The 27,405-nt window shown below is 50.4% G+C and overlaps 1 protein-coding gene across 4 annotated transcripts in view; it reads left to right on the top strand.

Annotated features, from left to right (window-relative positions):
• The first annotated feature begins 19,724 nt into the window (after positions 1-19,724).
• MEGF8 (multiple EGF like domains 8) overlaps positions 19,725-27,405 on the top strand; it is a 106,906-nt gene continuing 99,225 nt past the window's right edge. For 2 of the 4 annotated variants that reach the window (XM_063942335.1, XM_063942332.1), the window contains exon 1: positions 19,725-19,828. The gene's annotated coding sequence lies outside the window, so the exon portion shown is untranslated. Of the gene's footprint in view, positions 19,829-19,934; positions 20,046-20,076; positions 20,324-27,405 lie in introns of those variants that run through there. The other 2 variants (XM_063942333.1, XM_063942334.1) reach the window with 2 other exon arrangements.

The raw sequence follows: 27,405 nt of genomic DNA, 5'->3' as shown, positions 1-27,405 counted from the left end.
TCAGGAGATCGTCCAAGTACGGGATAATTAAAACTCCCTTCTTGCGAAGGAGTATCATCATTTCGGCCATTACCTTGGTAAAGACCCTCGGTGCCGTGGATAACCCGAACGGCAGCGTCTGGAACTGATAGTGACAGTCCTGTACCACAAATCTGAGGTACTCCTGGTGCGGAGGGTAAAAGGGGACATGCAGGTACGCATCCTTGATGTCCAGGGATACCATGTAATCCCCCTCCTCCAGGCTCGCAATAACCGCCCTGAGCGATTCCATCTTGAACTTGAACCTTTTGATATAAGTGTTCAAGGTTTTTAAATTTAAGATAGGTCTCACCGAACCGTCCGGTTTCGGTACCACAAACATTGTGGAGTAGTAACCCTTTCCTTGCTGAAGGAGGGGTACCTTGACGATCACTTTCTGTGAATACAGTTTTTGAATAGCCACCAACACTGCCTCCCTGGCAGAGGGAGTTGCCGGCAAGGCAGATTTTAGGAAACGGCGGGGGGGAGACGTCTCGAATTCCAGCCTGTACCCCTGAGATACTACTTGAAGGACCCAGGGATCCACTTGTGAGAGAGCCCACTGTGTGCTGAAAAACCTGAGACGTGCCCCCACCCTTCCCGATTCCGCCTGAGCAGCCCCAGCGTCATGCTGTGGACTTACCGGACGCAGGGGAGGACTTCTGCTCCTGGGAACTAGCTGTGTGCTGCAGCTTTTTCCCCCTTCCTCTGCCCCTCGGCAGAAAGGATGAGCCTCTAGCCCGCTAATTTTTCTGGGGCCGAAAGGACTGTACCTGATAATACGGTGCTTTCTTTTGCTGTGGGGTAGCCTGTGGCAAAAAAGTCGATTTCCCAGCAGTAGCTGTGGAAACGAGGTCTGAAAGACCTTCCCCAAAAAGTTCCGCCCCTTTATAGGGTAAAACTTCCATGTGCCGCTTGGAGTCGGCATCACCTGACCATTGCCTAGTCCATAACCCCCGTCTGGCGGCAATGGACATAGCGCTTATTTTTGATGCCAGCCCGCAAATATCCCTCTGTGCATCACGCATGTATAAGACCGCGTCTTTTATATGGTCAATCGTTAGCAAAATATTGTCCCTATCCATGGTATCAATGTTTTCCGACAGGGAGTCTGACCACGCAGCAGCAGCACTGCACATCCAAGCTGATGCAATAGCGGGTCTCAATATAATGCCAGTGTGTGTGTATATAGCTTTTAGGGTACTTTCCAGCTTTCTATCAGCCGGTTCTTTTAGGGCGGCCGTATCCGGAGACGGTAGTGTCACCTTCTTTGATAAGCGTGTCAATGCTTTATCTACCCTAGGGGGTGTTTCCCAGCGTGACCTATCCTCTGGCGGGAAAGGGTACGCAGCCATTAACCGTTTAGAAATGATCAATTTCTTATCTGGGGAAGTCCACGCTTCCTCACACACCTCATTTAATTCGTCAGATGCAGGAAAAACTACTGGTAGTTTTTTCTCACCAAACATAATACCCTTTTTTGTGGTACCTGGGGTATCATCAGAAATGTGTAAAACATTTTTCATAGCCTCAATCATATAACGGGTGGATCTATTGGAGGGTACACTCGTCTCATCATCGTCGACACTGGAGTCGGTATCCGTGTTGACATCTGTATCTGTCATCTGAGGTAGCGGGCGTTTTATAGCCCCTGATGACATTTGAGACGCTTGGACAGGCACAAGCTGAGTAGCCGGCTGTCCTATGTCGTCAAACCTTTTATGTAAGGAGCTGACACTGTCACGTAATTCCTTCCATAAGTCCATCCACACTGGTGTCGACCCCGCAGGGGGTGACATCACATTCACAGGCATTTGCTCCGCCTCCACATCATTATCCTCATCATACATGTCGACACAGCAGTACCGACACACAGCAGACACACAGGGAATGCTCTTACAGAGGACAGGACCCCACAAAGCCCTTTGGGGAGACAGAGGGAGAGTATGCCAGCACACACCAGGGCGCTATATAACACAGGGATATCACTATACAGAGTGTTTTCCCCTATAGCTGCCTATAATATATATATACTGCGCCTAAATTGTGCCCCCCCTCTCTTTTTTACCCTTTCTGTAGTGCAGGACTGCAGGGGAGAGCCAGGGAGCTTCCTTCCAGCGAAGCTGTGAGGGAATAATGGCGCCAGTGTGCTGAGGGAGTTGGCTCCGCCCCTTTTTCGGCGGGCTATCTACCGCTATTTTATCGTTTCTGGCAGGGGTTAATATACACCTATATAGCCTCTGGGGCTATATATGGTGTTAGTTTTGCCAGCCAAGGTGTTATTATTGCTGCTCAGGGCGCCCCCCCCAGCGCCCTGCACCCATCAGTGACCGCAGTGTGTGGTGTGCATGAGGAGCAATGGCGCACAGCTGCAGTGCTGTGCGCTACCTTGGAGAAGACAGAAGTCTTCAGCCGACGATTTTCCGGACCACCTTCTTGTTTCTGGCTCTGTAAGGGGGACGGCGGCGCGGCTCCGGGAACGGACGACGAGGTCGGGTCCTGTGTTCGATCCCTCTGGAGCTAATGGTGTCCAGTAGCCTACGAAGCCCAAGCTACCACCACTTAGGTAGGTTCGCTTCTTCTCCCCTTAGTCCCTCGTTGCAGTGAGCCTGTTGCCAGCAGGTCTCACTGAAAATAAAAAACCTAAACTATACTTTCTTCTAGGAGCTCAGGAGAGCCCCTAGTGTGCATCCAGCTCAGCCGGGCACAGAAATCTAACTGAGGCTTGGAGGAGGGTCATAGGGGGAGGAGCCAGTGCACACCAGATAGTCCTAAATCTTTCTTAGATGTGCCCAGTCTCCTGCGGAGCCGTCTATTCCCCATGGTCCTTACGGAGTCCCCAGCATCCACTAGGACGTCAGAGAAATATATATATGTGAACTTGACTCTGGTGAGCCATCAGTTTGACAAACCTCAAACCAGCTTGGTGGAATATTTTTGTGATACATCTCTTTAATAATCAATTATTCCTAATATGTACCATTCCGGAGATTAATCCCTGATGTAAAGCAGGCTGTAATGAAGCCCGAGTTCGGTGGTTCAGCCTTGTACATGATTGCCCTTTTATTATTATTATTATTATTATTGGTATTATTATCCTTTATTTATATGGCGCCACATGGGATCTGCAGCGCCCAGTTACAGAGTACATAAACAAAAAAGCAAATCAAGAAAATAGTGACTTACAGTTCAAGACAATATAGGACAAGTACAGGGTTTATAAACATAGCTGCGTCAGCAGATGATCCTGAAATGAATATCAGGGCACCAGAAAACTGAGGGATTTGGTGCTGTCGAAAGGAGTTTTGTTAAGAAGATAGGTTAAGTAAGAGATAGAAATGAGGGAAGAGGGCCCTGCTCGTGAAAGCTTACATTCTAAAAAAAAAAAGTCCTGTCAAACTTGAACTTCATTACATCCTGCCCAGTCTCTTGAGGAGACGAAACGCGTAGGTTAAATAAAACTGTAAGATCCACTTTGAGGATTCACAACCAAAAATCTAGACCTCAGGAGTCGGAACCTCAGTGGCGTAACAACAGCCTCCGCGGTGGCATGGAGGCGCGGGCACTGATGCTCTCATCAGTCTAATGCAGATTACATGCGGTCTAGCCGTCCCTCCACCTAGGAGGAGACAGATGCTAGAGGTCCTACTTGATCTCTAATGTCTGTCAGGGAAGTGTCGGAAACACTAGCGCCACCGGTAGACGATGCGGAAAGCTGCATCTTCTGCTGTGAAAAACCCCTTGCAACAAGCATGAACCCCCTGGCAATGAGCATGAAACCCCTGGCAACGAGCATGAAACCCAGAGTATGAAACCCTGACAACAAGCATGGAACCCAGAGCATGAGACCCCCTGACAATGAGCAGGTAATTTTATAGTAATTAGAAGCCTTACTGTGGGTCATAATTTGCAAGCATTATTGTGTGGGGGGGGGGCATAAAATAGTGTCAGGTGTGGCATTTTGTGTCATGAGCATTACGTGGTATGGCATATTGTGTAATGGGCATTACGGTGTGTGGCATATTGTGTCATGGGCAATAAGGTGTGTGGCATATTGTGTAAGGGGCATTCCTATAAGGAGACAAAATGACAAATAATGTAAGGGGCATGAATCAGGTTTTTTTTTTTCCTGTGGTGGCCAATGCCTGGGCGTGCAGATTGCAAAACTGGGGTATAAGGTAATCTTTTCCTGCAAGGCCATGTCCCTTGCATTGAGGCCACACCTCCTTTTTGGAGTAGTGGGTGCCTACAGAGTGTGCAAATTATTTATTTTCAAAATGTCTATGTGGGTAGGGTGTGTGGTTCATAGGGTCGACCATACTTAGGTCGACAGTGTCTAGGTCGACCACTATTGGTTGACAGTGACTAAGTCGACACCTAAAATAGGTCAACACAAGCATCAGGTTGACATAAGCATGGTCGACATGGCAAAAGGTCGACATCAGTTTTTTGAGAGAAAAAAATTGGTGTCGTTTTCACTCCGCTACCGCTGCGCTCAGCACAAGTTACCGTTCCCAATCGTAGTCCGCGTGGATCGTAAAGTATGCAAAAGTTCAACATTTTTTATTTAAAAAAGCAACTCATGTCGACCTAGAAACCATGTGGACCTAATGCATGTCGACCAATAATGGGCGACCTAATGACTGTCGACCTAGAGACCGGATACCGAGGGTAGGGGCACATTTTCAACTGGTTACACTGGGAGCCAAATTGGTTTTAGAAACTTTTCTGGCAGAGAGAGCAAAATGTATAGTTGTGGAACCTTACAGCTGTTCGTCATAAATGTGTATTGTATGAATTATATTTTGGCACTGTGTGAAATATTATTTAATGCATATTTTTTTTAATTATCAACGGCTTTATGGTATGCATGTCCTGATCTTATAGGGTGATAATAGGATTTTAATTACCTGCCGGTAAATCCTTTTCTCGTAGTCCGTAGAGGATGCTGGGGTCCATATTAGTACCATGGGGGTATAGACGATCCACCAGGAGCCATTGGCACTTTAAGAGTTTAATAGTGTGGGCTGGCTCCTCCCTCTATGCCCCTCCTACCAGACTCAGTCTAGAAACTGTGCCTGAGGAGACGACATACTTCGAGAGAAGGAATTACACAGACAGTGGCGAGATTCATACCAGCTCACACAAACATGCGAATCCGGCCAACATGCCGGAACCACTGCAGCAACAGCTGAAACAGTAAATAACGCAGAACTTACCTAGGAACCAGGTAACACTGAACTATAAAACCAATGCAGGAAAACAAAGCGCTGGACGGGCGCCCAGCATCCTCTACGGACTACGAGAAAAGGATTTACCGGCAGGTAATTAAAATCCTATATTCTCTTATGTCCTAGAGGATGCTGGAGTCTATATTAGTACCATGGGGATGTACCAAAGCTCCCAGAACGGGAGGGAGAGCGCGGAGGCTCCTGCAATACTGCCTGACCAAACTTGAGGTCATCAGAGGCCAGAGTATCGAACTTGTAAAACCTGGCAAACGTGTTCGAACCAGACCAAGTAGCAGCTCGGCACAGCTGTAGGGCCGAGACACCCCGGGCAGCCGCCCAGGAAGAACCCACTTTACGAGTAGAGTGGGTCTTAACCGATTTCGGACACGGCAGTCCTGCCGTAGAATACGCATGCAGGATAGTGAACCTGATCCAGCGCGAAATCGACTGCTTAGAAGCAGGACACACAATTTTCTTGGGATCGTAGAGGACAAATAGAGAGTCAGATTTCCTATGACGAGCAGTCCTCTTCACATAGATCTTCAAAGCCCGTACCACATCCAAGGCCTTTGAAGCAATTGAGGAGTCAGTAGCCACTGGCACCACAATAGGTTGGTTGATATGGAAAGCCGATACAACCTTAGGCAGGAACTGTGGACGAGTCCTAAGTTCCGCTCTGTCTTCATGGAAGATCAGATAAGGACTTTTGCAAGACAAAGCCCCCATTTCCGACACGCATCGGGCAGAAGCCAAGGCCAACAAAGTGACCGCCTTCCACGTGAGAAACTTGATGTCAGCCTCCAGTAGAGGCTCAAACCATGCTAATTGTAGGAACTGCAACACCACATCTAGATCCCAGGGTGCCGTTGGCGCCACAAAGGGAGGCTGGATGTGCAGAACCCCTTTCAAAAAGGTCTGAACCTCAGGGAGGACAGCCAATTGTTTTTGAAAGAAGATGGACAAAGAAGAGATTTGTACCTTACTGGATCCCAATCTCAGGCCCATATCCACTCTTGCCTGCAGGAAAAGGAGAAAACGTCCAAGTTGAAACTCCACCGCAGGAAACTTCCTGGCTTCACACCAAGAAACATATTTCTTACAAATATGGTGGTAATGTTTAGACGTCACCCCCTTCCTAGCCTGAATCAGGGTAGGAATGACCTCACACGGAATGCCTTTCCGAGCTAATATCTGGCGTTCAACCGCCATGCCGTCAAACATAGCCGCGGTAAGTCTTGATAGGCGAACGGCCCCTGCAGCAGCAGATCCTCCCGAAGAGGTAAGGGCCTTGGATTTTCCAGCAGAAGATCCAGTAGATCCGCATACCAAGCCCTCCTTGGCCAGTCCGGAGCAATGAGGATTGCCAGAACCTTTGTTCTTCTTACCAGCTGAAGGACCTTTGGAATCAGAGGAAGTGGAGGGAACACATACACGGACGTGAACACCCACGGTGTTACCAGTGCGTCCACCGCCACTGCCTGCGGGTCCCTCGACCTGGAACAGTACCTCTCCCGCTTCTTGTTAAGGCGGGAGGCCATCATGTCTATGTGAGGAACCCCCCACCAACCGGTTACCTCCTCGAACACCTCCGGATGGAGGCCCCACTCCCCTGGATGGAGATCGTGTCTGCTGAGGAAATCTGCTTCCCAGTTGTCTTTTTCCGGAATGAAGATTGCCGACATCGCTACAGCGTGTCTTTCTGCCCAGAGGAGGATTCTTGACACCTCTGACATGGCAACCCTGCTCTTTGTTCCGCCTTGTCGGTTTATGTAGGCCACTGTAGTCACGCTGTCGACTGTACTTGAACAGCCCGATCCTGTAGAAGGTGTGCTGCTTGCAGAAGGGCGTTGTACACGGCCCTTAGCTCCAGGATGTTTATTGGGAGAAGAGATTCTTGATTCGACCACCTTCCTTGGAAGGTTTCCCCCAGAGCGACTGCTCCCCAACCTCTTAAGACTTGCATCTGTGGTTAAAAGGATCCATTCTGAATTCCGAACCTTCGGCCTTCCAGAAGGTGAGGAAGTTGTAGCCACAAGAGGAGTGAAATCCTGGCTTTCGGAAACAGGCGTATCCTCTTGTGCATGTGTAGGTGAGAGCTCGACCACTGGTCCAATAGGTCCAGCTGAAAAGATCGAGCATGAAACCTGCCGTACTGCAGAGCCTCGTAGGCGGCAACCATCTTCCCCAGAAGGCGTATGCATTGATGAACCGATACCCGGGTAGGCTTTAGGACATCCCAGACCATTGCTTGAATCACCAACGCTTTCTCCACCGGGAGAAATACCCTCTGCACTTCCGTGTCGAGGATCATTCCCAGGAAAGACAGCCGCTTTGTCGGTTCCAGATGAGACTTTGGAAGGTTTAGGATCCAACCGTGCCTCCGGAGCAGTTGTGTCGTGAGTGCGATGGACCGCAACAACCTCTCCCTGGACGACGCCTTGATCAGGAGATCGTTCAGATATGGAATTATGTTCACCCCCTGTTTGCGGAGGAGAACCATCATCTCCGCCATCACATTGGTGAAGATCCTCGGTGCTGTGGAGAGGCCAAACAGCAGCGCCTGGAACTAATAGTGAGCGTCCATCAGCGCAAACCTGAAATATGCTTGATGTGGCGCCCAAATGGTAATGTGGAGGTAAGCATCCTTGATGTCCAGAGACACCAGGAACTCCCCCTCCGTCAGTCCTGAGATGACAGCTCTCAGAGTGTTATGATTCCAGTACTCAGGTCTGGGGAGATCTTATAGCAAAGGACCTGAGTACCAGAACGTAATGCTGGGAAAGGGGGTAGGAACAGAAATAGCCCCTGGCACCCTATCTCCGTTGTCTCGCCCGTGCTGTCAGAACTCTCTTGCGAGACTATGGTTGCTTGAGCCCATGGCAGCCGCGTTTGAAGGACGGATTACGTCTGCCCAACTCCGATGCCCCCTCAGGTCTTAATGGGAGACAAAGAGAGAACCGAGACAGGGTGATAACAAGGGGCCCTCTAACTGAACAACAAGGCCAGGGGCTAATAACTAACCTAAAACCAAGTATGCGCGGATTACCGCCAGGGAAAAGGACAACCAAAATACCCACTTGTCCACTCTCCTACACGGCACCGCCGAGTTCCGGAGAGGACTGTGGGAGCGGAAACCTCCGCAAATGCTCCAAAACCAGAATACAAAATTAAGCGGCCTAGGCCGCAGCACACGGCAGAGCCGCCACTCACGAAACCAAATGAGATCCTCAAACGACTGTTGCAGGTAAATGAGGACCAGAAGAACTCCTTGGGATGAGATGACAGACACCAAAACTCGGGAACTCTGAGGACAGGAACGACCGGACACAGCAGACCAGGAACAGATCAGCAAACATGAACAGCATGCAGGAAGCTATAACCGGCGTCTGTGTGAGGCACTGAGAAGGCTTTAAGCAGTGAATCCCCCAATCAGAGTACAGAACCTAATTACCATGAATGTCGTGCAGCTGCCTTGCTGCACGACCAGAAGACATGTGTGTCTAGTTCAGTAATCATCCCTGCAACGGGGAACGCGGTCCGCCCGTGGCGTCCCCGTTGCTAGGGTCCCGGCGGCTCGGCGCACCCGGCATCCTAGCGTTGCTAGGGAGCCGGCGGCTCAGCGCGCACGGCGTCCTAGCGTTGCTAGGGACCCGGCGGCTCAGCACGCTAGGCGTCCCTAGTTGCTAGGCGCCGGGCCGGGCGGAAGTCTCGGACCGCGGCGCCTAACAGTACCCCCCCCTTGAGGAGGGGTCAACGAACCCTTAAAGCCAGGTTTCTGAGGAAATTCCAGAAAAAAATAATCTCTTGAGTTTAGGGGCATGTAGATCCTTATCCAGGACCCAAGACCTTTCCTCCGGACCATAGCCTTTCCAGTGAACCAAAAAATAAAGCCGGCCCCGGGACACTTTAGAATCTAAAACCTTCTCTACCAAGAACTCCTGTTGTCCCTGCACATCCACTGGAGATCTACCCTGAGAGGTCCTCCGAGGAAATCTACTGGAAGAAACATATTGTTTCAACAGGGAACAGTGGAAAGTATTTCCAATTCTGAGAGATCTTGGCAAGCGTAGCCGAAAGGCAACTGGGTTGACCTTCTTAATGATAAGAAACGGTCAAATAAATTTGGGTCCCAGTCTAGCTGAGGATTGTTGAAGCTTGATGTTGCGAGTTGACAACCATACCTTATCTCCCACCTTAAAAGTGCAAGGACGTCGGAGCCTATCAGAAAATTTATTTTCTCGGAAGGCCGCTTTTCTGAGAGCAAGGTGCACTTTTCTCCAAATAGCTCTGAGATGGGAGGTTAAGGTCAGCGAGGAGACTGGAGAATGATGGAAAAAAGAGTTGGCTCTAGGATGAAAACCAAAGACTGAAAAGAATGGAGACTCTTTGGTGGAGGAATGACAAGAGTTATTATAAGCAAATTCGGCCAAAGGAAGAAACTCGGACCAATCATTCTGGAGTTTGGCCGAATACAAACGTAAGTACTGTTTTAATGACTGGTTGACTCGTTCGGTTTGCCCGTTAGACTGTGGGTGGTAACCAGATGTTAAAGACAGTTTCATCTTCAAAGAGGCACAAAAACGTTTCCAGAATCGTGCGATGAATTGTGGACCCCGATCAGAAACAACATCAGTGGGCAAACCATGAAGCCTGAACACATGGCGGAGGAACAAAACTGCCAACCCTTGAGCAGAGGGTAATCGGGGAAGAGCAACGAAATGAGCCATTTTACTAAAACGGTCCACTACCACCCAAATGACTCGTAATCCGGCTGAAAGGGGAAGGTCAACCACGAAATCCATGGAAATATGAGACCATGGCCTGAGAGGAACGGTTAAAGGCATGAGTTGACCGATAGGCAACGAACGAGGAACCTTATGCTGTGCACAAACCTGACAGGAATGGACGAATTCCTTAACGTCTTTAGAAAGACTAGGCCATCACACTGAGCGAGAGACTAACTCCAAAGTCTTAGTGATACCCGGATGCCCTGAGACCTTGTTGTCATGAAACTCAGTTAAAACAGTGCCTCTCAAAAATTCGGGAACAAAAAGACGACCAGCAGGAGTAAGTCTAGGAGCTTGGTGTTGAAGCTGGTTTAACTGAGTATATAAATCCTGTGTGAGGCCTGCCCGGATGACCCAAGATGGAACAATGGGAGTAACAACAGGATTGCTATTGTGAACCGGAAAAAAGCTACGTGACAGGGCATCAGCCTTCGTATTCTTGGAACCAGGCCTGAAGGTGATTATAAACCTGAAACGAGTAAAAAATAATGCCCAACGTGCCTGCCGAGCATTAAGCCGTTTAGCTGATTCAATATATTGCAGGTTCTTATGGTCAGTAAAAACTGAAATAGTATGTCTAGCTCCCTCCAGCCAATGCCTCCATTCCTCGAAAGCCCATTTTACTGCCAGTAATTCCCGATTACCAACGTCATAGTTGGATTCAGCAGAGGAGAATTTCCTGGACATGAAGGCACAAGGATGCAACTCCTGAGACTCCGGATCTTCTTGAGAAAGGATAGCCCCCACTCCAACCTCTGAGGCATCAACCTCCACAATAAAGGGAAGTTCCGGATTAGGATGTCTGAGGACAGGAGCCGAGACAAAGGCTTGTTTCAAGGCCCGGAAGGCTAACTCAGCTTCATGCGACCAATTGGAGGGATCCGCTCCTTTTTTAGTCAGAGCTACTATGGGAGCGACCAGGTCAGAAAAAGTATGAATGAACCACCTATAATAATTAGCAAACCCTAAAAAGTGCTGAATTGCTTTTAAATTAGTGGGTTGCGCCCAATTAAGGATGGCCTGGAGTTTCTTCGGTTCCATGGAAAATCCCTGGGGAGAAATTATGTACCCCAAGAAAGACACCTCTGTGATGTGAAAATCACACTTCTCAAGCTTGGCATATAAATGATTCTCTCGTAACTTTTGAAGAACCAGACGCACCTGGGTAACATGTTGTTCAATCGACTCAGAATATATCAAAATGTCGTCTAAATAAACGACCACGAATTTCCCTAGGAAGTCACGGAGAACATCGTTAATGAGGTCTTGAAAAACCGCTGGAGCATTTGACAGGCCGAACGGCATCACCAGGTATTCATAGTGACCCGACTGAGTGCTGAAAGCCGTCTTCCACTCATCCCCAGATTTAATTCGGATGAGGTTGTAAGCTCCTCTAAGATCAATTTTCGAGAAGATCACGGCGGAACGTAACTGATCAAAAAGTACTGAAATTAAAGGCAAAGGATAGGTGTTTTTCACAGAGATCTTATTCAGAGCCCTAAAATCAATGCATGGTCTAAGCGAGCCATCTTTTTTCTCCACAAAGAAAAATCCAGCACTTAATGGAGATTTTGAAGGTCTAATAAAACCCTTTTTTAGGCTTTCCTGAATATAATTATTCATGGCCGTGGTTTCTGGCCCGGACAGGGCATATAATCTCCCCTTAGGCAAAGTGGCACATGGTACTAGCTCAATTGCACAATCGTAGGACCGATGGGGAGGCAGAATGTCCGCATTGCCCTTGGAGAACACATCGGCAAAATCCTGGTATTCCACAGGAATAAGCTCTGGGACGACTGCTGCAACCCTGACCGGATAAGAAATACATTCTTTAGTACAAAAAGAACCCCATTGAGAAATCTCCCCGGACCGCCAATCAATGGTGGGATTATGAAAGGCAAGCCAAAGGTGACCCAAAACTACAGGAACTGCCGGACAATGTGTAAGGTAGAATTCTATATCTTCAGAATGTAAGGCTCCTACTGTAAGCAATACTGGAGGTGTACGGTGAGTAATTATCCCATTGGAAAGCGGACCCCCATCTAACCCATGCATGGTGATACATTTATCCAACGGTATATGTGGAATGCCTAAGGCCTTAGCCCAAGTTAAATCCATAAAGTTTCCTGCAGCTCCATTGTCGACAAAGGCCGACACCAATGAACTGAGGCTGCCAAAGGAAACCTTAACAGGGACTAATAGTCCTTTGAGGAGATAAGCTGCAGACCTAAGTGAACCCCCTCACAATTCACCTGGTCAGAGCGTTTCCCGACTTGTTTGGGCAGTTACGAGCAAAATGTCCCTTACCACCACAGTACAAACAAAGACCGGAAATTAGTCTTCTGGTTTTTTCCTCAGGAGACAGCCGGGAGAGACCCACCTGCATGGGCTCCTCGACGTCCTCTGGGAAGGTATAAACACAAGGACTAGGCCTAACAGTTGTTCCTCTTTCTGCCCTCCGCTCTCGGAGACGACGATCTATTTTTATAGCAAGCTCCATGAGTTTATCGAGAGTCTCAGGAGCGGGGTACTGGAGGAGACTGTCTTTAATAAGTTCAGATAAACCGAGGCGAAACTGACTGCGCAGGGCCGGGTCATTCCAGCCACAGTCGTTCGACCAACGGCGAAATTCGGTACAATAAACCTCCGCTGGATTTCTACCTTGTTTGAGAGCGCGCAGATGACTCTCAGCGGACGCTTCTCTATCTGGGTCATCATACAAGAGCCCTAATGACTTAAAAAAGGCGTCTACAGATAACAACGCAGGATCCTCAGCTTTTAAACCAAATGCCCAGGTCTGAGGATCCCCCTGGAGTAACGAAATAATAATCCCAACCCGCTGAGATTCAGTACCAGAGGATGTGGGCCTTAAACGAAAATATAGCTTACAAGCTTCTTTAAAATTAAAAAAATATTTTCTGTCACCGGAAAAACGGTCGGGTAAATGCATCTTCGGTTCTGGGACCACCCTTGGGGAGGCTCGCAAAAGATCTTCTCACCCGAAGAGAAAGATCCTGAACCATCTGAGTAAGGTCTTGAATTTGGTTAACTAAGAGCTGACCAGGATTTGGTCCTAACCCTGTCGGATTCATGAAGCCGATAAACTCTCACCAAGACAAAATGGGAAAAAATTAAACCCCCTTTATTTTAAGTTTTTTTTTTATTTTGGGCCGGTTATAATGTTATGATTCCAGTACTCACGTCTGGGGAGATCTTATAGCAAAGGACCTGAGTACCAGAACGTAATGCTGGGAAAGGGGGTAGGAACAGGAATAGCCCCTGGCACCCTATCTCCGTTGTCTCGCCCGTGCTGTCAGAACTCTCTTGCGAGACTATGGTTGCTTGAACCCATGGCAGCCGCGTTTGAAGGGCGGATTACGTCTGCCCAACTCCGATGCCCCCTCAGTTCTTAATGGGAGATAAAGAGAGAACCGAGACAGGGTGATAACAAGGGGCCCTCTAACTGAACAACAAGGCCAGGGGCTAATAACTAACCTAAAACCAAGTATGCGCGGATTACCGCCAGGGAAAAGGACAACCAAAATACCCACTTGTCAACTCTCCTACACGGCACCGCCGAGTTCCGGAGAGGACTGTGGGAGCGGAAACCTCCGCAAATGCTCCAAAACCAGAATACAAAATTAAGCGGCCTAGGCCGCAGCACACGGCAGAGCCGCCACTCACGAAACCAAATGAGATCCTCAAACGACTGTTGCAGGTAAATGAGAACCAGAAGAACTCCTTGGGATGAGATGACAGACACCAAAACTCGGGAACTCTGAGGACAAGAATGACCGGACACAGCAGACCAGGAACAGATCAGCAAACATGAACAGCATGCAGGAAGCTATAACCGGCGTCTGTGTGAGGCACTGAGAAGGCTTTAAGCAGTTAATCCCCCAATCAGAGTACAGAACCTAATTACCATGAATGTCGTGCAGCTGCCTTGCTGCACGACCAGAAGACATGTGTGTCTAGTTCAGTAATCATCCCTGCAACGGGGAACTCGGTCCGCCCGTGGCGTCCCCGTTGCTAGGGTCCCGGCGGCTCGGCGCGCCCGGCGTCCTAGCGTTGCTAGGGAGCCGGCGGCTCAGCGCGCACGGCGTCCTAGTGTTGCTAGGGACCCGGCAGCTCAGCGCGCTAGGCGTCCCTAGTTGCTAGGCGCCGGGCGGAAGTCTCGGACCGCGGCGCCTAACACAGAGATTCCATCTTAAATTTGAACTCCCTGAGATAAGGGTTCAAAGACTTTAAGTTTAGAATAGGCCGTACCGAACCATTCGGTTTCGGTACCACAAAAAGGTTAGAATAATAACCCTTGTTCCACTGCTGATGTGGAACCGGAACAATGACCTCTGACACCACCAATTTTCTGATGGCCTTCAGAAGAATTGCCCTGTCTGCCAGCAGGGCTGGCAAGCCTGACTTGAAGAAACGGTAAGGCGGGGGATCTTGAAACTCCAGTCTGTACCCTCTGGACACTATATCCAGTACCCAGGGGCCCAGACCCGACGACACCCAGACGTGGCTGAACTGCCGGAGTCTTGCCCCCACCTGACCCTCCTCCAGGCCTAGCTGTCCACCGTCATGCGGAGGACTTAGTGGTATCAGAAGCGGGCTTCTGGGCTTGGGAACATGCGGGAGCAGGCTTCTTTCCCTTGGCGCGACCACCTCTGAAGAAGGTGTTCGCAGGCTTGTTCTTTCTAGGCCTCGCGGGCCGAAAGGACTGTGACGTGGGAGAAGAAAAGGGCTTCTTCGTAGCCGGTGCAGCTGTGGGGAGAAAAGGAGACTTAACCGCGGTAGCTGTGGCAATCCACGCATCCAACGCCCCCCAAAGAGAGCCTGACCCTTGTATGGCAGGCCTTCCACACACTTTCTGGATTCCACGTCCGCAGACCAGTTGCGCAGCCAGAGACCTCTGCGAGCCGAGACGGACATAAAGGAGATCCCCGCAGCCATGGAACCCAGGTCCTTCATGGAATCCACCAGGAACCCTGCAGAATCCTGACTATTACGTAAAAATAGATCAACGTCACCCTTATCCAGCGTAGTCGATTCCTCCTGCAGAGTGTTTGACCACCTGGCAATAGCTTTAGCAATCCATGCACAGGCAATAGTAGGCCGCAATATAGCCCCTGAACAGTGGCGTAACTACTGCCCCCGCAGTCCTCGCGGTGGCTTGGGGGCGAGGGGCTGCGGGGGCGCCACTGACTTAGAACAGATTGACATGCGGACGAGCGTCCGCATGTCAATCTTCGGTCTCCTCTCCCTCCCTGCTGTGTTGGAGGGGCACGGAGTGCACATCGCGCGTCTCTCCTGTGTCCCTCCCTGGCTCTCCCCCGGCCGGTCTAAGGAAGTGCCGTTCGTGAGCTCTGATTGGCTCACGAACCGGCACTTCCTTTATTAGACCAGCGGGGGAGAGCCAGGGAGGGACACAGGAGAGAAGCGCGATGTGCGCTCCGTGTCCCTCCAACACATGGGATGGGGGGGGGGGGCGGGGGAGCAGGCACTGGGGGCATATACCTGGCACTGTGGGGGGAAGATCTGGCACTGAGGGCATATACCTGGCACTGTGGGGGGAAGATCTGGCACTGAGGGCATATACCTGGCACTGTGGGGGGAAGATCTGGCACTGGGGGCATATACCTGGCACTGTGGGGGGCAGATCTGGCACTGGAGGCATATACCTGGCACTGTGGGGGGCATATCTGGCACTGGGGGCATATACCTGGCACTGTGGGGGGCAGATCTGGCACTGGAGGCATATACCTGGCACTGTGGGGGGCAGATCTGGCACTGGGGGCATATACCTGGCACTGGGGGGAAGATCTGGCACTGGGGGCATATACCTGGCACTGTGGGGGGCAGATCTGGCACTGGGGGCATATACCTGGCACTGTGGGTGGCAGATCTGGCACTGGGGGCATATACCTGGCACTGTGGGGGGAAGATCTGGCACTGGGGGCATATACCTGGCACTGTGGGGGCAGATCTGGCACTGGGGGCATATACCTGGCACTGTGGGGGGCAGATCTGGCACTGGGGGTATATACCTGGCACTGTGGGGGGAAGATCTGGCACTGGGGGTATATACCTGGCACTGTGGGGGGAAGATCTGGCACTGGGGGCATATACCTGGCACTGTGGGGGCAGATCTGGCACTGGGGGCATATACCTGGCACTGTGGGGGCAGATCTGGCACTGGGGGCATATACCTGGCACTGTGGGGGCAGATCTGGCACTGGGGGCATATACCTGGCACTGTGGGGGGCAGATCTGGCACTGGGGGCATATACCTGGCACTGTGGGGGGAAGATCTGGCACTGGGGGCATATACCTGGCACTGTGGGGGAAGATCTGGCACTGGGGGCATATACCTGGCACTGTGGGGGAATATTTGGCACTGGGGGGAGCAGGCACTGAGGGGGCATATGTGGCACTGTGGGGGAATATTTGGCACTGGGGGGAGCAGGCACTGAGGGGGCATATGTGGCACTGGGGGGGGGGGTATATGTGGCACTGGGGGCATGTACCTGGCACTGTGGGGGAATATCTGGCACTAGGGGCATATACCTGGCACTGTGGGGGAATATCTGGCACTGGGGGCATATGTGGCACTGGGAGCATGGCCCTAGCAACAAGCACTACCCCCTAGCAACGAGCATGACACCCAGTGCATGAAACCCCTGGCAACGAGCATGACACCCTGAGCATGAAAACCCCTGGCACCGTGCATGGAACCAAGAGCATGAAACCCCTGGCAACGAGCAGGTAATTTAAAAGTAATTAGAAGCCTTACTGTAAAACTTAATGTGTAATGGGCATTACGGTGTGTGGCATAATGTATCACGGACATTGCGGTGTGTGTCATAATGTATCAGGCATTACGGTGTGTTGTATACTATATCACGGGCATTGTGGTATGTGGTATAATGTCTCAGGATCATTGTGGTGTGTGTCATACTGTGTCACAGACATTGTATGTGCTATAATGTATCAGGGGCATTGCAGTGTGTAGCATAATGTATAACGGGCATTGCGATTCCTGTCATAATGTGTCACAGGCATTACGGTGTGTGGCATAATGTGTCTGGGGCATTACAGTGTGTGCATATTGTGTCATGTGCATTATTGTGTGTGGAATAATGTCTAAGGGCCATTGCAGTATGTGGAATAATGTATACTGGGCATTACTATAAGGAGGAAAAATGACAAATAATGTAAGGGGCATGAATCAGGATTATTTTTCTTTCCTGTGGTGGCCAACGTCTGGGCGTGCAGGTTGCAAAACTGGGGTGTAAGGTAGTCTTTTCCTGCAATACCATGCCCTCCACACAAAGCCACGCCCATCCCGACAAAGCCACACCCCCTTTTTGCCGGTGCGCGCCGCAGGCGTGCGCATTTTTCTACCTTTGCTAGTGCCAATGGTATGGGGGGGGGGGGGGGGGGGGCGCCGAAGGATTTTTTTGGCTTGGGGGAGAAAAATTTCTAGTTACGCCACTGCCCCTGAAGCCGTGTAAATGGATTTCAGCGTAGCATCCACCTTGCGATCTGCCGGGTCCTTTAACGCGGTGGATCCCGGGACCGGTAATACCACCTGTTTGGACAGCCTGGATACAGTGGCGTCGACTATCAGCGGGGACTCCCATCTCTTCCTATCCTCCTCTGGGAAGGGAAAAGCTACCAAGACCCTCTTGGGAATCTGAAATTTCTTTTCCGGTGTTTCCCAAGCCTTTTCAAAGATAGCATTTAATTCCTTGGATGCCGGGAAGGTGAGGGGGAGGGGGGGGGGGCTTCTTATTATCTGTAAAAAAGGCGTCCTCCATCTGTTCCGGAGTCGTGTCTGAAATGTGTAAAACATCCCTGACAGCCTCAATCATCAACTGCACCTCCTTGGCAAGTGATGCCGTCCCCCTCAACACATCCCCATCCCCATCACCGTCTGCAGTGTCAAGAGTCGGTGTCCGTGTCATCCTGCATAATTGCCTGCGCACGTTTTTGACAATGTACAGCAGAGGACCCCGAGGAGGCAGTATCAGACCATACCACCATAGAGGACTGGCGGACCTGAGTGGCATGCTCAGTCCTGGCAACCCTATCAGAAATCTGAGAAATAGTCCCCCTCAGAGAGACTAACCATTCTGGCTCTCTAGCTGGGATCTGCGCTAAAACAGTGCAATCCTGATTACATGAAATGGAGTCTTCCTGGGAAGACAACTCCTCTGCAGCATATGAAACAGTGTCCCTAGACATGTTGTCACACACCCTCAAACACACAGGGTTACTGGGCAGACAGACTTTCCCCCCCAAGAATGGCAGAGAGACACAGAGATTGGAGCCAACCCACACATAGCGCTGTTATAGTATAGGGAAACCCTAAACCCGCGCTGATTGTATCCCTTAATAGGTGACACAGCCTTAACACAGTCTCCCCCCCTTCAACAACCCCCTGGTACCGTACAGATAGCTGGAGTTGAGCAGGAGGGACCTGGCATCCACTTGAGCTGCAGGCTGGAAAATGGAGCTGAACGCTGCTGGGTCCGCTCTGAGAAGCTCCGCCCCCTCAATGGCGCTGTCTTCCCGCTCTATGCAGATTATACTGTCCGGAGGAGTTCAAGCTTGCTTGGATCTTTAGACCCCGACAGGCTGGTTGTGGTCAGTTTTTGGTCCAGAGCTGGCCCAGGGCGCCCCCCCCAGCGCCACACCGCTGGGCCTTCCAGGAGCGCGGTTAAGACCGCGCTCCTACCCACTAGCCGCCTACATTCACACTGTCCCCCCGCTTGCAAGTGGGGACAGTGACTCACTCGCCTATTTTCAGCATCCTGAGGGGCGGCTGGCTGCTGGGGCGCGATCAGACCCCTCTGGAGCTCACCGTCCAGTCAGCGGGGGCAGTGGTTCTGTGCACATTTTCTAAACTGAGTCTGGTAGGAGGGGCATAGAGGGAGGAGCCAGCGCACACTATTAAACTTTTAAAGTGCCAATGGCTCCTGGTCAGACTTGCCTACTCTCCCGGATTGGCCGGGAGGCTTCCGAAAATCGGGTGACCCTCCCGGCCCCCCGGAAGAGCAGGCAAGTCTCCCGATTACAGGGGTCCCCCCCTGCCCGGCCGCCCACTTAGCGAGTAAAGTGGGCGGTCCGGGCAGGCGATGACGCGATTCTTGTTGAATCGCGTCATCATAGCCACGCCCCCTGCTGTATAATGCCGGTAATAGCGGCATTACACAGTGGAGGCGGGGCTTACACAGATGATTCCCGTAGTCACGCCCCTGGCCTGCCTACGCCACGCCTCCGGTCCGCCCCCCCCTCTGCACTCACATCGCTGCCCGCCCCCCTGCCGAACCGACCTGGCTGCTCTCTCCCGGAGAGAGCAGTCAAAAAGTCGGTAAGTATGCTCCTGGTGGACCCGTCTATACCCCATGGTACTAATATGAACCCCAGCATCCTCTAGGACGTAAGAGAAATAAAGATTCATTACGGGAATCTACTTTGGAAAATACGGGAGATAAATTCTCTATTGGAAGTAAACACCCACAGCTCCTTATTAAAAAAAAAACCACACACACACAGCACAGCAATCTGAGTGACTGTCGCCGGCTGTTTCCCCGCCCCCTGTACGCTTGCGTCACTCTCACGGCGCCAGGTCTGAAGCGTCCGTACAATAAAAGTGGCCTTATATAGTGTCCGTACATGGGGCGGGGCTTAGCGCACGCTTCCTGTTGAACCCTTGGAGTTTTGTTTCCGGTTCATGTGGGAGTGCTGTGGCCAAATAGCGGATTTATCTGCAGCCTGCAGGAGGTTAGTATCGAGGGGAACTACAAGTCCCAGCCAGTCTGGTTTTTGCATTTTTTTTAAGCATTGCACCAGAGTGGGTGGCAGGAGAGGGGTGGGGTGGGTGGTGTCCTGGCTGTGTGGTACCATTGCCAGTATCACTGTGATGTGCAGGGATTGCCTGCTGAGTGTAATGTGTGCACAGTTGTGGGATGGCACACACTGCCTGGCTGAGCAATGAATGGTAATAAGCAGTAGTAGCAGTGTCTCAGCTGATGTGTGTACTATACTCCTACCTCCCATAGCTAATAGTGTGCTACCTGCAGTCGTGTGCACTGGCTGGCCCAGGAATGTGATGGGGGATGTGGCCTTTGCAATGGAGATGATGTCTTGTGAAGCATCCAGGCAATTGCTCAGTAGATAGCGCAAACACAAGTTAGGCTTTATCTTCCGTATAGACTGACTGGCGGACAGCTACGTCTGACTAGCTGCATCCTTATTCACCACAGAAAGCAGATACAGGTGATATTATGGCGTTACTATCATACATCCCATGCTGGATTGCCTGATAATATATAATATGTAAATATGCCCATATATGTTACATGTCAGTGGGGACCATACTGTCCATTTAGACTGAGCTGCATTGGTGATTGGGTCCAGATCAGTCGGCGTTTACAGTGAATATATTGTTGGGGTTGAACGGACGGGGCAGGGTGATGGAAATTCTGTTCCGCCAGTGACTTTGTGTTGTCTGGTCGCCTGACCGCCCTGATCTCCCACTGTGATCTCAAATATGCTGTATCTGGAAGAGAATACACACCAATGTTAAAATGTTTGTAGTATAAAGAAGATTTATTTGTAATGTGACCTAATAATGTAGTGGACGGGGACGTTCTACAGATCACTGCCCACCTCATACCTAGTTGTGTCAGGTTAGTGATGACACTAGGGCAGGCATGTCAAACTCGTGGCCCTCCAGCTGTTGTGAAACTACAAGTCCCAGCATGCTTTGCCAGCATACCTTCCACTGATCAGCTGGTAAAGCATGCTGGGACTTGTAGTTTCACAACAACTGGATGACCATGAGTTTGTCATGCCTGCACTAGGGGTTCTAAACGAAAATGGCTCTGAATATGGGACCAATTGCTATCACTGACCCTTTACCCCATTGCGTTGCCGTTTTCTGAATGCAGCCTTTTCTGTGCATTCTGACTGTAGCTAGTATAGTAACATAAACTGACACCCGCAGGTCCAGTGAGCTTCACTTACGACTTCACAGGGTCTGAATGTGCGTTGTTCAAATGCCAGTGGGTACCTGGCCTTGTGCTGCATGGCAAGACTGAATTGTAAATCATGCGGTTTGATCTACATGCATAAGACGTATTACATACATTTTCAACGTTCTGCTGCTGAACTGTTTGCATAAATGTGTATTTACTGACCACCATATTTCTATTTGCATCCTGCTACAATCTGCTGTGTTTGTGCGGTTATATTCATGGACAGTATTACTTGCCATGCTTGCGCTGTAGCTCTTTATATACACACTTTGTAAGGTTCTGCTGTCTCCTAGTCATGCCCTATAAATAAAGGATAACAAACACTGAAATTCTATTTTCTCTGACGTCCTAAGTGGATGCTGGGACTCCGTAAGGACCATGGGGAATAGCGGATCCGCAGGAGACTGGGCACAACTAAAGAAAGCTTTAGGACTACCTGGTGTGCACTGGCTCCTCCCACTATGACCCTCCTCCAGACCTCAGTTAGAATCTTGTGCCCGGCTGAGCTGGATGCACACTAGGGGCTCTCCTGAGCTCCTAGAAAGAAAGTATATTTTAGGTTTTTTATTTTACAGTGAGATCTGCTGGCAACAGACTCACTGCAGCGAGGGACTAAGGGGAGAAGAAGCGAACCTACCTGACTGGAGATAGTTTGGGCTTCTTAGGCTACTGGACACCATTAGCTCCAGAGGGATCGAACACAGGACCCGACCTCGATCGTTCGGTCCCGGAGCCGCGCCGCCGTCCCCCTTACAGAGCCAGAAGCAAGAAGTGGTCCAGAAAATCGGCGGCAGAAGACCTCGGTCTTCAACAAGGTAGCGCACAGCACTGCAGCTGTGCGCCATTGCTCCTCATGCACACCTCACACTCCGGTCACTGATGGGTGCAGGGCGCTGGGGGGGGCGCCCTGAGCAGCAATATAAACACCTTGGCTGGCAAATCATCACAATATATAGTCCCAGGGCTATATATGTGATAATTACCCCTGCCAGAATCCATGAAAAAAGCGGGAGAAAAGTCTGCCGAAAAAGGGGCGGGGCTATCTCCCTCAGCACACTGGCGCCATTTTTTCTTCACAGTGCAGCTGGAAGACAGCTCCCCAGGCTCTCCCCTGTAGTTTTCAGGCTCAAAGGGTTAAAAAGAGAGGGGGGGCACTAAATTTAGGCGCAATATGTGTATACAAGCAGCTATTGGGGGAAAAATCACTCAGTTATAGTGTTAATCCCTGCATTATATAGCGCTCTGGTGTGTGCTGGCATACTCTCTCTCTGTCTCCCCAAAGGACTTTGTGGGGTCCTGTCCTCAGTCAGAGCATTCCCTGTGTGTGTGCGGTGTGTCGGTACGGCTGTGTCGACATGTTGGATGAGGAAGGTTACGTGGAGGCGGAGCAAAGGCCGATAAATGGGATGTCGCCCCCTGTGGGGCCGACACCAGAGTGGATGGATAGGTGGAAGGTATTAACCGACAATGTCAACTCCTTACATAAAAGGCTGGATGACGTAACAGCTGTGGGACAGCCGGCTTCTCGGCCCGCGCCTGCCCAGGCGTCTCAAAGGCCATCAGGGGCTCAAAAAACGCCCGTTACCTCAGATGGCAGACACAGATGTCGACACGGAGTCTGACTCCAGTGTCGACGAGGTTGAGACATATACACAATCCACTAGGAACATCCGTTGCATGATCTCGGCAATGAAAAATGTGTTACACATTTCTGACATGAACCCAAGTACCACATAAAAGGGGTTTTATGTTTGGGGAGAAAAAGCAGCCAGTGTTTTGTTCCCCCATCAGATGAGTGAATGTAGTGTGTAAAGAAGCGTGGGTTCCCCCGATAAGAAACTGGTAATTTCTAAAAAGTTACTGCTGGCGTACCCTTTCCCGCCAGAGGATAGGTCACGTTGGGAGATATCCCCTAGGGTGGATAAGGCGCTCGCACGTTTGCCAAAAAAGGTGGCACTGCCGTCTTAGGATACGGCCACTTTGAAGGAGCCTGCTGATAAAAAGCAGGAGGCTATCCTGGAGTCTGTATATACACACTCAGGTACTATACTGAGACCTGCAATTGCCTCAGCATGAATAGTGCTGCTGCAGCGTGGTCTGATACCCTGTCAGATAATATTAATACCCTAGACAGGGATAATATTTTGCTAACATAGAGCATATTAAAGACGTTGTCTTATATTTCTCTGACGTCCTAGTGGATGCTGGGGACTCCGTAAGGACCATGGGGAATAGCGGCTCCGCAGGAGACTGGGCACAGCTAAGAAAGATTTAGGACTACCTGGTGTGCACTGGCTCCTCCCACTATGACCCTCCTCCAGACCTCAGTTAGAATCCTGTGCCCAGCTGAGCTGGATGCACACTAGGGACTCTCCTGAGCTCCTAGAGAGAAAGTATATTTTAGGTTTTTTATTTTACAGTGAGATCTGCTGGCAACAGACTCACTGCAGCGAGGGACTAAGGGGAGAAGAAGCAAACCTACCTAACTGGTGGTAGCTTGGGCTTCTTAGGCTACTGGACACCATTAGCTCCAGAGGGATCGACCACATGGAACTGGCCATTGATGTTCGGTCCCAGAGCCGCGCTGCCGGCCCCCTTACAGAGCCAGAAGCAAGAAGAGTCCGGAAAATCGGCGGCAGAAGACATCAGTCTTCATCAAGGTAGCGCACAGCACTGCAGCTGTGCGCCATTGCTCCTCATACACACTTCACACTCCGGTCACTGAGGGTGCAGGGTGCAGGGCGCTGGGGGGGGGGGGCGCCCTGAGCAGCAATAAAAACACCTTGGCTGGCAAATATATCACAATATATAGCCCCAGAGGCTATATATGTGATAAATACCCCTGCCAGAATCCATAAAAAAGCGGGAGAAAAGTCCGCGAAAAAGGGGCGGAGCTATCTCCCTCAGCACACTGGCGCCATTTTCTCTTCACAGTGCAGCTGGAAGACAGCTCCCCAGGCTCTCCCCTGTAGTTTTCAGGCTCAAAGGGTTAAAAAGAGAGGGGGGGCACTAAATTTAGGCGCAATATTGTTTATACAAGCAGCTATTGGGGGAAAAATCACTCAGTTATAGTGTTAATCCCTGCATTATATAGCGCTCTGGTGTGTGCTGGCATACTCTCTCTCTGTCTCCCCAAAGGACTTTGTGGGGTCCTGTCCTCAGTCAGAGCATTCCCTGTGTGTGTGCTGTGTGTCGGTACGGCTGTGTCGACATGTGGGATGAGGAAGGTTACGTGGAGGTGGAGCAGAGGCCGATAAATGGGATGTCGTCCCCTGTGGGGCCGACACCAGAGTGGATGGATAGGTGGAAGGTATTAACCGACAATGTCAACTCCTTACAAGGCTGGATGACGTAAAACAGCTGTGGGACAGCCGGCTTCTCATCCCGCGCCTGCCCAGGCGTCTCAAAGGCCATCAGGGGCTCAAAAAAGCGCCCGTTACCTCAGATGGCAGACACAGATGTCGACACGGAGTCTGACTCCAGTGTCGACGAGGTTGAGACATATACACAATCCACTAGGAACATCCGTTACATGATCTCGGCAATGAAAAATGTGTTACGCATTTCTGACATGAACCCAAGTACCACATAAAAGGGGTTTTATTTTTGGGGAGAAAAAGCAGCCATTGTTTTGTTCCCCCATCAGATGAATGAATGAAGTGTGTAAAGTAGCGTGGGTTTCCCCAATAAGAAACTGGTAATTTCTAAAAAGTTACTGCTGGCGTACCCTTTCCCGCCAGAGGATAGGTCATGTTGGGAGATATTCCTTAGGGTGGATAAGGCGCTCACACGTTTGTCAAAAAAGGTGGCACTGCCGTCTTAGGATACGGCCACCTTGAAGGAGCCTGCTGATAAAAAGCAGGAGACTATCCTGAAGTCTGTATATACACAGTCGGGTTATATACTGAGACCTGCAATTGCCTCAGCATAAATAGTGCTGCTGCAGCGTGGTCTGATACCCTGTCAGATAATATTAATACTCTAAGACAGGGAAAATAGGTTGCTAACATAGAGCATATTAAAGACGTCGTCTTATATATAAAGGATGCACAGAGGGATATTTGCCGGCTGGCATCCAGAATTAATGCAATGTCCATTCTGCCAGGAGGGTATTAGAAACCCGGCAGTGGACAGGTGATGCTGCCTATAAAAGGCACATGGAGATTCTGCCTTATAAGGGTGAGGAATTGTTTGGGGATGGTCTCTGGGACCTCGTATCCACAGCAACAGCTGGGAAGAATTTTTTTTTACCTCAGGTTTCCTCACAGCCTAAGAAAGCACCGTATTTTCAGGTACAGTCCTTTCGGCTTCAGAAAAGCAAGCGGGTCAAAGGCGCTTCCTTTCTGCACAGAGACAAGGGAAGAAGGAAAAAGCTGCACCAGCAACCAGTTCCCAGGATCAAAAATCTTCCCCCGCTTCCTCTGAGTCCACCGCATGACGCTGGGGCTCCACAGGTGGAGACAGGTGCGGTGGGGGCGCGTCTCGGGAACTTCAGGGACCAGTGGGCTTGCCCACAGGTGGATCCCTAGGTTCTGCAAGTAGTATCACAGGGATACAAGTTGGAGTTCGAGGCGACTCCCCCTCGCCGTTACCTCACATCAGCCTTGCCTGCTGCCCTCGGAGAAAGGGAGGTTGTACTGGCGGCAATTCACAAGCTGCACTTCCAGCAGGTGAAATCAAGGTACCCCTCCTTCAACAAGGCCGGGGTTACTATTCCAAAATGTTTGTGGTACCGAAACCAGACGGTTCGGTGAGACCCATTCTAAAATTGAAATCCTTGAACACTTATATACGAAGGTTCAAGTTCGAAATGGAATCGCTCAGGGCGATTATTGCAAGCCTGGAGAATTTCATGGTATCGCTGGACATCAAGGATGCTTACCTGCATGTCCCTATTTACCCTCTTCACCAGGAGTACCTCAAAATTGTGGTACAGGATTGTCATTACCAATTCCAGACGTTGCCGTTGGTCTGTCCCCGGCACCGAGGTATTTACCACGGTAATGGCCGAAATAATTATCCCGTACTTGGACGATCTCCTTATAAAGGCGAGGTCCAGGGAGCAGTTGTTCGGCGGAGTAGCACTATCTCGGGAAGTGCTACAACAGCACGGCTGGATTCTGAATATTCCAAAGTCGTAGCTGGTTCCTACGACGCGTCGACTGAGATCATTTCTTGGAGTTCTGGTTACCAAGCTCTTCTTGGCCCACCCGGAACAATGAGGAATTTCAGCTAGGTCGATTTCTGCACTTCCTACAGTCAGGGGTGACTATGGGCCTAAAATTGAGTTCCATTAAGGTCCAGATTTCGGCTCTGTCGAGTTTCTTCCAAAATAGAACTGACTTCACTGCCTGAAGTTCAGACTTTTGTTAAGGGAGTGCTGCATAGTCAGCCCCCGTTTGTGCCTCCAGTTGCACCTTGGGATCTCAACGTGGTGTTGGATTTCCTGAAGTCGCATTGGGTTGAGCCACTTAAATCCGTGGAGCTAAAATACCTCACGTGGAAAGTGGTCATGCTGTTGGCCTTGGCGTCGGCCAGGCGTGTATCGGAATTAGCGGCTTTATCATGCAAAAGCCCTTATCTAATTTTTTTATATGGATAGAGCGGAATTGAGGACTTGTTCCCAATTCCTTCCTAAGGTGGTATCAGTTTTTCATGTGAACCAACCTATTGTGGTGCCTGCGGCTACTTGGGACTTGGAGGATTCCAAGTTACTAGACGTAGTCAGGGCCCTGAAAAATATATGTTTCCAGGACGGCTGGAGTCAGGAAAACTGACTCGCTATTTATCCTGTATGCACCCAACAAGCTGGGTGCTCCTGCTTCTAAGCAGACTATTGCTCGCTGGATCTGTAGCACGATTCAACTTGCACATTCTGCGGCTGGACTGCCGCACCCTAAATCTGTAAAAGCCCATTCCACGAGGAAAGTGGGCTCTTCTTGGGAGGCTGCCCGAGGGGTCTCGGCTTTACAAATTTGCCGAGCTGTTACTTGGTCGGGTTCAAACACTTTTGCAAGAGTCTACAAGTTTGATACCCTGGCTGAGGGGGACCTAGAGTTTGCTCATTCGGTGCTGCAGAGTCATCCGCACTCTCCCACCCGTTTGGGAGCTTTGGTATAATCCCCATGGTCCTTACGGAGTCTCAGCATCCACTTAGGACGTCAGAGAAAATAAGATTTTACTCACCGGTAAATCTATTTCTCGTAGTCCGTAGTGGATGCTGGGCGCCCATCCCAAGTGCGGATTGTCTGCAATACTTGTATATAGTTATTGCCTAACTAAAGGGTTATTGTTGAGCCATCTGTTGAGAGGCTCAGTTAT

Source organism: Pseudophryne corroboree, chromosome 10 (genome assembly GCF_028390025.1).
Source record: "Pseudophryne corroboree isolate aPseCor3 chromosome 10, aPseCor3.hap2, whole genome shotgun sequence".
NCBI lineage: Eukaryota > Metazoa > Chordata > Amphibia > Anura > Myobatrachidae > Pseudophryne > Pseudophryne corroboree.
Note: the sequence above shows the minus strand (reverse complement) of the source record. Positions and strands in the feature narration are given on the sequence as shown.